This window comes from Hipposideros armiger, unplaced genomic scaffold (assembly GCF_001890085.2).
Source record: "Hipposideros armiger isolate ML-2016 unplaced genomic scaffold, ASM189008v1 scaffold_109, whole genome shotgun sequence".
NCBI classification, from domain to species: domain Eukaryota; kingdom Metazoa; phylum Chordata; class Mammalia; order Chiroptera; family Hipposideridae; genus Hipposideros; species Hipposideros armiger.
In genome coordinates this window covers 2,706,967-2,715,636 of record NW_017731459.1, presented here as the reverse complement: position 1 = coordinate 2,715,636, position 8,670 = coordinate 2,706,967, and positions in this window count along the sequence as shown.

The following is an 8,670-nucleotide window of genomic DNA, read 5'->3' as shown; positions in this document are numbered from 1 at the left end:
CATAGCCTGGTAAATAGACTGGAAGAGCACCATGAAATATGGTATATGTTGCCTGTAAAATCCCCAAAGACACCTGTGCCTCTTCCTTAGTAAGAGGAAATGCAAGATTCAGGAATCTTTCTTTCACCTAAGAAAGCATATTCCAACATGCTCCAGATCACTGGATCCCCCAAATCACAAGCCTTCTGTACCTGTAAAGGGTTCATCCCCTCACCACTATCATGCGAGTGTTTTCAAGGCTATAGTTGCTACTTTTAGCTTCCTAGTCTCGCTGACTTGATAAACCAGGATGATATAGTCTGATGGTGAGAATATCGAGGTCCCTGCAAACTAAATTTTGAAACATAGAACGCTGACATAATGCTAAGCCTGAAGAGCAAAGATGTATAGCTCTCTCTGCTAAGTGAAAGCAATGGATTCTGGTATCTGGTGGGGAGATAAGGATAAATAATTGGTTAAATTAATAGCAGCATACTGGCTGCTGTAGGTTATGTTAATTTCCTCCAGTAAGCAGACCATGTATAGCAAACCAGCTATAAATGCTGTCATTACCTAATTAAACATATGACCGTTAATTGTCATCCCCAAGGACTAGACAAATTGGCAAGTTAAATGGCAATATGAGAAGACCCACACTCTAAATTTCTCAGTTCTTGAGTGGCAGCACATACTTCTGAAATTTCCTAAGGGATTCATGATATTTGTGCCTCAGTGTTTTGGTACAGAAAGGGAGTTCTAAAACTTTTCATTCACTTTTCTACTAAAATAAATCTTACTCCATGGGTCAGAGTACACTTCTGATTGTGACAGTTGCTAAGAGCCTGTAGTGTAAAATATACTTGGGACCCAGGGACATATACATGATATTGATGAAGTACCAGCTGGGAGTACTATGAGACAGACTCAAGTCACCACCTACTCAATACTTGACCTCTATCAAACCTTCGTTATTTCCTATGGACCATGATGACATTCTAGGTCCCTAAGGATTAGCTTTGATTTAAATTGAACTTCCCACAACCTCCCAATATCTGGGCAAATATTTCTAATCAATGCCTTCTTAGCTTGGTTAGTGATCACAAGGCCCTTTGGGGAAGGCTAGGAGGAAGACTCATGGTAAGAAGCTGTTAGGTTATTAAAGAAACCTCCCTCAAGGATACCCAGTTTTCTCTTCCTTCAAAGAGGTCTGAATCGAGGGAGTAACTCAAGTGTAAAGGGGTCTTGTCATGACGGCTCGGGTATTGAGTCTGTTAGGCATAGAATTTTGGAGGTTGTAAATCTCGAGTGGAACCTCAGAGGGCTGTCATTCCTTTTCTGTCATACAGAACACCATTATCAACAACCACATATTCCTGTGGGTCAGACCATTATGATGGTCATCACTTTACCCTACTGCTATTTCTTTCAGCCACGTTCCATTTTCCCCCTCCGACAGTTATGCCTTACTGTTGTAGATAGTTATGCTATTCTAGCACCCTCCAGCCCTACTGAAAATCAAGTGGTCAATTTCAAATTCCGCATCTCTTCCCCAAGCCCCAGGAATATTCAGTACCAAAAGCTGGTTCTCTCCCCTCCAGTTTCTTGAGTGATTGATGAAGGGAGTTTCTTATTTTCCCTTTTATAAGATTGTGTAGGAGGCATTTAGGAGTGAGTAGATAGCTTGAAGAAATAAACTTACTCTAAAATTCCTATCTCCCAAAGCCCTTTTGATAATTAAATGTTAATTTTATTAAAGCTATACATATAAAATTTTAATATCCAAACAGTACAAGAAAGCTTATGGAAAAAATGAGCCCTTCTTTGTCTCACCCTCCCTGCTCTTTATGTCTTCTCTTTTCATGTTCAAATAATTTTTGCAGGTTGGTGAAGCAGGATTAAGCAGGAAGTAATGGAGGCAAAGCACTCCCCTCCGTCCCCTTAGGGATATTCTGTTTAGCAAGCCATGCTGGGGCATTTGTCCCTGGAGAGATGTCACCACTGCTGGAAGCATCACAGACGCCATAACCAGACTGAGCTGATTTTGCTAAGCTCTGCTGGCAAGGATAATTACTGCCTTGCCATTTGATTTTCAACCACATATAGCAGTCTAGGTGACTAATCTCTAACGGACTCTATGCTTTTACATGATACCCTAGATATTCAGCTTGACAGGTGAGAGTATTGGATGGATCAGGTTTGGGATATTAGTCCACACTGTGTGTGCTAGGGAGTGGTGAAGGGAATGTCTGTATTTTCTTTATAACATGGATGGAAGGAGCCAGTTTTCAATTTATTTTGAGATACTGGCTGGGAAGCAATAATGATGTTCACAGCATGAACACAACTACATTCGTTTACTTTTTACCCAGTTTCCCCTCTGATAGGTGAAAGGTGAAGATGAATTACTGAAGTCTGATGACCCTTCATTCGCCTTCCTCGTGATGTGGCATTAGTGTGAGCTCTGAGAGGATATGGGGTCTTCACCCCTGCAACCCAGGTCGTGCTGCAATGTTAGATTTAGGAGGATGGGCTTCAGCTTGTATTTGGCAACAAACAGTTACATATTTCCTGCCTGGAAGAACTTGTCACTAAGGAGCCCAAACTTCCACCTTGAGAGGAAATGGTTTTCTTTAAGTTATTAACACCCTCCAAAGAAAGGTGACTGTCCAGGGCAGGTCCGGATCCATGGCTGTGAACTGCCTGCAAAGGATTTGAACACATTATTGGCCGTACATCACCTTGTTCTCACCAAATAATCTAAACATCCTTCTCACAGCTAGGCCCAGGAAAAGGCACGTGGTATATATATTGGTTTTGTCTCCTTGCTCCTATTATACTCACCACTGAGGCACAGAAAGAAACAGAAAGAGCCTCAGAGAGTCTAAGGGTTGTTTGGCTTTAGACATTTTTTATTTTCTAATTGAATTAGAGTAAAAACGGTAGTTGAAATATACCCTTGGCTGTTGTCATGAAAATGACAATGACAAAATAGCCTAAAATAGCCAATTTTCTGTGGTTTCCAAGGATACAGCCACAATTTGATTTGTCATCCACCGATCAATTTTTCAATTATTATTGTTTTCTTATTTTCAGAGGACATTAAAATAAAACAATGGATGGAGTAGGGCCAGGGGGAAAATTTCCTTGGTAAATAAAGGTTACAGCAAAAGGGGAAAGGAAACATTCTGAAGCAGATTGTGTGGAGTCTTTTCAGATCAGTTTAAGGAAAATGGCTAAACTGATTCTGGCTGGTTAATTGAAAAACAAAACCTCATGGGTTATGCTTCTGTTTCAAAGAATCAGGGTGGCCAAGTCCTCTAACTCACAGGACCATACGACCCTGATTCTTCTCTGTCTGATTTTAACTTTCATTGATTCAGTGCTCTGCCGACAGTCTCCTATTCAATTCTCCTAAGAACCTTAAGGGGATATATATTAGGCACTTGTTCATTTGGCCCACTAAACATGCATTCCACTTTTTTTTTTTTTGGCAATAGTAGCTTAACTTCCTTTTAGGAAATCACCTTTTCCCCATTTTATGCTACCCAGTTAGACAGCAAATTAAGATGCCCTGGCCATGGTGGGAATGTGAACCAAATCAGGCCATTCACAGTTAACCCAGGGTAGATAAACCTTAAGCTGAGCTTTACTGCAATGGTTGGAATTGCTTTGCTTTGTGGAAGTCCCGGATGAGGCAACGTGTTCCTGCTGACTTGCCCACAGTGTTGTCTTGTTCTCTGTGCTCCTTTGTTAACTCTGTAAATTACAAATATGGACCCTTCCAACAAGCGTCGATTTTTGCTCACATTAGCCAGAACCAAACATAAGACCATGCATTATTATTTTCATTTTCAATTTCAGGAAACTGAGGCTCAATTAGATGAAGTTCTTTGTCCAAGGCTAGTCGGTTAATGATGGTGTCTGGATTCAAACTCACATCTGCTTCCTGTGCCCCCCAATCCATTTCCTTTTACATGGTTTGATAAGTTACCTCATTGGCTAAACCCCAAGTCAGGAAGCCTCTTTTCAACAGTGGAATCCAGGGGAAAAAAAATCTCATTGTTCACAATTCTCCTGTTTTGATGTGTTGAGTCTTTATACATATTTGATGATTTTTCTCTGTCTGTTTTTTCCATGTGGGTAGGGGTAGTGACAATGGTTGCCTCAGGCACTAGGATCAGATACCATTTCTTTCAGAATGTGAAAGTGTCTATGTTCCTTTTCCCTTCCTTCCTGCCCCCCCCAACCCCCATCTCCTAGAATCCTTGGGTGTGAGCAACAGAAGAGAAGAAGAAATAGGGATGCTTAAAATGAAAAATGTCAGAAAGAGCATGGGCTGTGGAGCCATGCAGAGCTGGGTGTGAATTTTAGCTCCCCAAATTTCTAGCTTGTTATTGTGGGAAGTCACTTTCCAGTCACGGGAAGTTTAAATTCATTGTAATTTTTTGTTGCCAACTTAGAGGTCCAGGAGAGTCGCATTTGGAAGGAGGCAGCTCAACTGTCTAACTGCTACATCTGGTCTGCTTTGACATGGCAGAGCTTGCTGGAGCTGTGACTGCCTTTCCACAGGCCCCCTAATGCTTGGACGCAGCCAGATTCAAAGCACAGCCACTTTCGTGCACATACAGACTTGGCTCAGGCAGGCTGTGAGCAGGGGCTGTGAGTACTCCTGAGTTTTTGTGCCAGGTGAACCTTGGCACCCTGAGTGGAGGCTCCAAAGAACTCTGAGGTTTGCCCTCAACCATTGCCCTATGGTTCCCAGTGTGCTGAGCCAGGACTGTTACTGTGGTCTCCTTAGGGCCCCTCATACTCTGTCGATATACTATGTGCCCTGTCCTCCTCCGCGATGGATGAATGGCATCTCAGTATGGATATTCCCTGCTGCTTTTCTCGCTGAAATTCATTTCAGCTTCAGGTGAGTGGATAACACCCTTCACTACTGCTGTAGCAATGCACAATAGATTGGGTTCATTTCAGTGGGTTTTTGGGAGCCATGAGTTAAATAGTTGGGTTTCGGTCACTTGCACTCATGCTATTCGTCCTAACCCAGAGTTCTTTTGTTGTTGCTGTGTCTTTCTCCAATTAAACAAATGAATACGATTATATATATGTGAACGACCTAAGGCATTACTGGCTGCTCAGTGAATCCGAATTTTCCTTCTTTCTTTTTTTTTACCTTCTGCTATCTTACCCATGATGTCAGCATCAGGCTAGAAGAAGAAACAGGAATAGTTAAAATATATGGCAGTGGAGAGACCATGAATTTTGGAGCCAGACAGAACAAGGTTTAAAATCTGGCTCTACTTATGTCTCGATTGTTGTCGGGGAAAATTACTTTCCCTTTATGAGCAGCGCTATTCTACTTTATCCTACTCTCAATGGTGATGACACATCCCTGCTACTGTTGTCGTTAATGATAAATGGGGTTTATATTTGTACGTTGCACAGAGCAAGCTGAATATGTAAGTAGTAGATACTGTAAGTCAAGTCAAAACTCACCAGAAACCTATCCCTTTCGTTACAGATGATATAGTTTTAACATTTAAACATAGTTTGGGATAAATGAAATGTTTATGATTGCTAGTTGCCCTTTTTATAGGCTCTTTATTATGTGATGCTATCACATTTGTTTCCTACTGCTGCTGTAACAAATTACCGCAAACCTAGTAGCTTAAAAAACATTCATTTATTTGTTTACAGGTCTGGAGGTCAGAAGTCTAAAATAAATCTAACGGGGCTAAAATTAAAGTTACCGGCACAGTTAGCTCCTTCTGGAGGCTCTAAGGCAGAATCCATGTCCCTGCCGTTTCCAGCTGCTGGAAGCCACCTGCCTTCTGTGGCTCCTGGCCCCTTCCTCCATCTTCAAAGCCTCCCCTCTGTGACCTCTGCTCCATCTTTGTATTTTTCTCTCTCAGAATCTAACTCAGCTGTCTCCTAACACAACTGTCTTTCTCTTACAAGGACCCTGTGATTACATTAGGCCCACCTAGAAAATCCAGGATAATACCCGCATCTCAAAATCCTTGACATGATCACATGAGCAAAACCTCTGAAATTTAAAGTAGCCTATTCATAGGGTCCCAGGATTAGGACGTGGGCGTTTTTGGGTGTCTGCTGTTCAGACAGACTACCACAGTATTTTACCGTGTAGCAATATACTCACCCTCTGTGATAAATATGTGTTTTGCCCAAAATTTACCTTGTTTAAAATTAAGATCATGATCCTGTTTTCTTTATTGGTTTGCAATTGCCCATTATACCTTGTGTACTTTTATTTTTATTTTGTCTGAATCACTTGGTTTAGGTGTGTCTCTTACAGACAGCACATGGAATTGTGGTTTGTTTTGTAATTCGATTCAAAATTTATTTTTTTTAATAGTCCGTTTATATTTTTTGATATATATGTATTAAGTCATTTACAATGTCATCTATTTTTTTAAATTTTTTCTGATATTTAGAAAGGCACATTTGTATGTTATTCTAACATCTTTTGGTTGATTCTTAATTCTACAGATAAATACATTCAATGTTCACCACCAATCTTTGCTAAGATTCCCCCTAATCTAGTAGATTCCTCAAAAAGGCACATGAGCACAATGTTTCCTGAGAATGTATGCAAATTTCCTGGAGCTATTATTATTTAGCAGAATATAAAATTCTTATCTCACACTTTCTTTCCTTTAGCTTGAGGTGTTTTTCTAACAACTCTTTAAGGTCTGATGGTTAACCCAATTTTATTTCTCCAAGAATGAATGGATCTTTGTATCTGGATGACCAAATAATTCTTTCTTTACCTTTCAAGTTCTACACTTTTGCTTGAATTATTTTTGTATTGACTTTTGGGGTATCAGTTTTCATTAAAATAGAGTGTGTTCTTACAATGTGTACTTTAGAATCTCCCTTTATTTTAAGAAAGCTTCTTAATTTAAATTTTAAATATTTGCCATTGTACCCTTGTTTTGATTTTTTCTCAGTGGTCCCAAGTATATGTTTGCCTACTTTACATATCAATACTCTGTCTCTAAACCATTTCCTCTTCAATTCTTTCTCTGTTCTTGTCTCTATTATCATTGCCTTTTAACACACTGTTTTGTGTAAGTTTGTTTTGTTCCATGTTCTCTTTTTAATGTAGTCTTCATTGTTAAATTTTATTTCTTTCCCAAATTATTATCAGCTTTTATTTCACCTCCCACTTTTGACTGGCTATAACCTTTTGTTATCTGGTCATATCTTTACTAAATTTTTATTTCTGCTTTGTGTTATCTCTTCATAGCTGAAACTGTCCATAAATTTTGATTGTTGTTACTGTTGTTTTTTTTTTTTTTAAGATTTTTATTGCGGAATTGGGGGGATGGGAACAGTGCTGGGGAATTGGGGGAAGGGGAACAGACAAGTTGTAGTCCTTTTTGTTCTTCAGTCTAGTTGTGGAGGACGTTGCTTCACTGGCCCAAGTTGGCACCATCATTGCACTCTTCCCGGGCGAGGCAGATCAGTCGCCGGCATCTGGATAGAAGCTCACTGTGGCTTCTGGCTGTTCACTACACACGGTAGCCCACAGCAACCCACTGCAGCAGGGGCTGCAGCCTATGCTGTCGCCGGTGACTCATGGCAGCCCAGCTCCAGGTTGAGCTGTTGTTCAGCATCTTAGCTGTAGAGGGCAGTGTCACTGGCCCTCATATGTGGAATCCGAACCGGGGCTCTCTGGCGTCCCAAGCCAGTTCTTAACCATCGCGCCACTCGGCTGGCCTGACTGTTGTTTTTTATGTTGCAATGTTGGGTCACAGTTTTTCTCTGCTTTGGGATGAGAGATTTTCTACAGGGAAGTTTTACTATTATTTTTCAGATGGTTTCTACTATGGTATCTCTAGGTGGTTGTTTTACTTATACCTTAAAAAAACCTTGTATTGAAATATTGAATGCATTGGACTTTTCTTGTCTTATATTATTATATTGCTATTATTTTAGAATATCTAACCTATGTGGGAAAGACTAAAGTATCTAAGTATCTTTCATGGTTTCTTAATTTTAAAAGTGCTTTTTTTTGTTTTTCTTTAAGTAATATTTGTTTTGTTTTGTTTTGCTTTTTTTAATGTACACCATCTTTAATTTAGATTTTAACCTGGATTGAGAGGGCTTCTACCACCAATTCTGAGAAGTGGTAGGGCAGGAGAAGAGGGAGAAATGGAAAGAAATTAGAAAAATTTAGACTCAACAATTCTCTCTTTAAGATTTCATATATCACTGAAACTAGTGTGAAGTCCTTATAAGAGAAGATATAAAAATAGGAACACTATTTCATTAGATTTTAGCCTCATAACAACCATCATACACCAAAGTAAGCAGATGCATATAAAATGCTATACTAATTCATTGAATATGTTCAATTCTAACCTAGTTCTAGAAGCGGTAGAACCATTTTTATAATTTTTACTGCTTTGAAAATTAGCTTCAATTATTTAGGGAAGACCCTGGGTCAAAAGCTGGAGTTGGGACAGACCAAAACCACAATGAGATATCATCTGAGTCATCTCACATGCATTAGAATGGCCGCTATCACTAAACTGGAAAATAGTAAATGTTGATGAGGATATGGAAAAATTGGGATCTCATGCACTGTTGGTAGAAAAGTGGTACAACCACCGTAAAAAATAGTGTGACAGTCCCTCAAAAATTTTAAAATAGAATTACCGT